We start from the raw sequence: 4,340 nt of genomic DNA, 5'->3' as shown, positions 1-4,340 counted from the left end.
GAGTGAATGTGAGAGACTGTGTGTGAAAGTGTGTGAATGTGTGTGAACGTGAGTGAACAAGTGTGAATATGTGAGTGAATGTGTGTGAATGTGAGTGAACGTGAGTGAACGTGTGTGAACGTGAGTGAACGAGTGTGAATATGTGAGTGAATGTGTGTGAACGTGTGTGAACGAGTGTGAACGTGTGTGAACGTGTGTGAACGTGTGTGAACGTGAGTGTACGAGTTTGAATATGTGAGTGAATGTGAGTGAACATGTGTGAACGTGTGTGAACGTGTGTGAACGTGAGTGAACGAGTGTGAATATGTGAGTGAATGTGAGTGAATGTGTGTGAACGTGAGTGAACGTGAGTGAACGTGTGTGAACGTGAGTGAACGAGTGTGAACGTGAGTGAACGTGAGTGAACGTGTGTGAACGTGAGTGAACGAGTGTGAACGTGAGTGAACGTGAGTGAACGAGTGTGAACGTGAGTGAACGTGTGTGAACGTGTGTGAACGTGAGTGAACGAGTGTGAACGTGAGTGAACGTGTGTGAACGTGAGTGAACGAGTGTGAATATGTGAGTGAATGTGAGTGAACGTGTGTGAACGTGTGTGAACGTGTGTGAACGTGAGTGAACGAGTGTGAATATGTGAGTGAACGAGTGTGAATATGTGAGTGAATGTGAGTGAATGTGTGTGAACGAGTGTGAATATGTGAGTGAATGTGAGTGAATGTGTGTGAACGTGTGTGAACGTGTGTGAACGAGTGTGAATATGTGAGTGAATGTGAGTGAATGTGTGTGAATGTGAGTGAATGTGTGTGAACGTGTGTGAATGTGAGTGAACGTGTGTGAACGTGTGTGAACGAGTGTGAATATGTGAGTGAATGTGAGTGAACGTGTGTGAACGTGTGTGAATGTGAGTGAACATGTGTGAACGAGTGTGAATATGAGTGAATGTGTGTGAACGTGTGTGAATGTGAGTGAACGTGTGTGAACGAGTGTGAACGAGTGTGAATATGTGAGTGAATGTGAGTGAACGTGTGTGAACGTGAGTGAACGAGTGTGAACGTGTGTGAACGAGTGTGAATATGTGAGTGAATGTGTGTGAACGTGTGTGAACGAGTGTGAACGAGTGTGAATATGTGAGTGAATGTGTGTGAACGTGTGTGAACGTGTGTGAACGTGAGTGTACGAGTGTGAATATGTGAGTGAATGTGTGTGAATGTGTGTGAATGTGAGTGAATGTGTGTGAATGTGAGTGAATGTGTGAGTGAATGTGTGTGAATGTCTGTGAACGTGAGTGAACGTGTGTGAACGTGTGTGAACGTGAGTGAATGTGAGTGAAGATAAGCCTGGTCACTTATTCCTCTCATGCAGTGATCTGTTCCTACTTGCCTCCTCACAACCTTAAACCCTGGAGAGGCTTGAAAATTAAAGAAGGATTCTTTATCGTACTAACTTAATTATACTGTATTGTTTTGTACTGCAATTTCCATGATTTGCTTCCTTGCTAAAGAAACATTGGAACATTGTCCCTTCCTCGTATGTGAATAATAAAGATATATTCAATGTATTATATTCTAAGCAATCAGAAGAGGGTTTTCAGTGGAGATGCTTGTGCAGAGCAGCTTTTCTCTGCTTTCTGCCAGGACCTAAGTCTGACTAGGAGCTGGTTGGCTGGAGGGGGTCCTGTCCAGACTGACTTATTACCCAGGAGCCACTTGGGGTATGATTTATGGGTGATTTCCAGGTCCCCCTCAATAATAAGGCCTGATGAGAATGTTCAATCAATAAGATAATAGCGAGCGGAACAGCGAGAAGGGTCTGAATTTATTAACGCACTGTAACTCCTGTCAAGCAGTAGTGTAACATCAGCGCGCTCAAGAGTCACGAACTGGCTCGTTCCATATGACGCTGCACAGTAACATAAGTGTTTACCACAACAACAAAAGAAAATAGATGAAATTCCCTGTTTTCACACATCACCCCAAAGAATGTACTGGAAGAAAATGAACTCAACATCCCTGAAGTGTGACAGAGTAGAGTAGTTCAAATAGAATTACATCTATATGGATGTATGAGGTAAATCCTTGACATATGATTATGCCATAATGATGTCATAGTGTTGATGCCACAGTGTTGATGTCATAGTGCTTAACAAACAACCACAATAAAACAGATGAAAGGAATACAAGTATGAAGAATCCACACAGCACATATTTATACATGTTCCTGAAAACCACATACAGTAAACCAGTGTTATATTCCAACACCATAAAAGGTACTGATGAAATTCCCCTCCCTAGCATTTCCGAAGTCCTCTCTAGCTGCCTGCCACTCAAGACAAACAGGCATTGATGTGTGGATGTGGAGCTGTGGCCCACAGCCACAGCTCTACAGGGGAAGGAGGGGGGGAACCAAGCGGCTGATGAAATCGTCCCAGTCTGCGGAGGGATCTGTCAGGGTTGCGTGGCGTGCGGAGTGGCTAGCCCTGTGGTGGCCCGTCGAAGGAGGAGGAAGAGGGGGAGGAGTGCTGGATCAGCTGTCGAATTGACGGAGGCAGGGAAGAAGGGAGGGAGGGAGGGGAAGATTATTGCCCCGGGCCAGCCGGTGATCAAACCCAGCTGATGAGTCTCAGTAGAAGCAGGGTGCGGCCGGCTCAGCGACCCACTCAGCCCCCGTCCCCTGCTCTGACGGATGGCCTTTGGGACGTCAGCGTGTCCCTGCTTGATGGCACCCATGGGAGAAGGGTATCAAGGGCACTGGATTGCCATAGGGCTGGTGGTGTATTTTAGTCGGCCTCTCTATCAAAGGACACTAGGGACCTTAGAGGAAAGAGATCTCTTCATCATAATACTGTAAGTCGTATGTTCTGACCTGAGTCAGGTGTTAGAATAAAATGTGACCGGCCCGGGTTTGAAGCCAGGTATCCTGCACACCACAATACTGTGTTAGCCCACAGAGCTAAAGCCTAAGCATTCGCTTTGGGAGCGAACGCAAGTCTTCAGGTCTCAGGCAAGGTTACTCATGATGCGAGTGTGGTTCCGAACCATCTTTGGTGCACTAAGGCAAACTGTTTTACGTAGAGGAACTACACAGCACTGACGCAAACACGTTGCTAACAACGCACCACCACAGTAGTAAGATTCGCCGATGGCTCTTAAAATGGTTTCCTGTCACAGTTACAATTGGTTATTGCAAGGTTTCACGGGATAGCACTCAAAGTTGGGCGAACAACAAGGCACAAAACCCAAACTAGTGTTTTCTTTTGTGGTTTGGCTCCAGGAAAACTTTGTTGGGGCAGCATTGTCCTCTTCTCGGTGCTGGACCAGTCACACGGTGTGACATGTTCTCCGGTCATCCTGCTGACGCAGGAGTTTGAGGTCAGTCGGCGTGACAAGCCATCCATCGCCGTCACACTGTGACAATATCCGCTGTGACATCCCACGGTGCATTCTGCTGACACCTGGAAGTGCACACGGCGCACTGCGTTACCCAGGATGCATATGAGGAGGGGGGGGGGACTTTGGGTAGTGGGAGAACTGTACATTTTAGGCGCAGTGCATTATGGTTATTGTGCAGAGCTTGTGTCGCCTAGTGTTTCACAGATTCTGTGACATAGCCGTTCTGTTTTCTGATTTTGCACTGAGGTTGTGGGGATTCTCAAAGCTGTTTCCTGGACTCATGGTGGTCTTCAGCAACAGAGGAAGACAAGTCTGCTCTTTCATCTAACGGTTATCTTTACAGTGGATAGTAGACATCTAAGGTAGGCCTTCAAATGCTCCTCTTCCCTGCCCCATCTCTCTCCTCTCCCTCCGACCCCCCTGGCTCTTTTACCTACCCGCAATCCCCATCTCCCGCTCCCCCCAACCCTCCTTCTCTCTCGCTCTTCCTCGCTGGGATGGAAGAAGCCGTAGAGAGGACAGCATGGCGAGTCTTCTTCTCCCAGCTGCCCTGGCAGCACAATAAAGGTCGAGGATGTATGTTGGAGCCAAGCACATGCCTGCAGGCAGCAGCCCACACCAGCCAGCACAGAGCGTGCACGAATAGAGAGTTTCACACACCCACTTTGACCCATTGCAGACGGTGCAGCACAATAAAAGGGCTTGAACGACCCAGTCAGACGAGTCATTACGAGATGTTGTCAAGTGGAGCATCTTAGCGGTAAAAACACACAAGCGTGCGGGCACGCACACATACACTTGTGCGCGTATGGGCGCACAAACACACACAGTCGCACAACCACACACAAGGCATCATCACGTTTAATAAGCGTTTGGTCTTCTGCTGCCATTTCCACATCACATGGGCGTTCAGAGTGAAGTAAATAGTCGGGAAAGGAAAACGTCAGGAAAAAG

Source organism: Salvelinus alpinus, chromosome 27 (assembly GCF_045679555.1).
Source record: "Salvelinus alpinus chromosome 27, SLU_Salpinus.1, whole genome shotgun sequence".
Lineage (NCBI taxonomy): Eukaryota > Metazoa > Chordata > Actinopteri > Salmoniformes > Salmonidae > Salvelinus > Salvelinus alpinus.
This window is presented reverse-complemented; position numbering follows the sequence as displayed.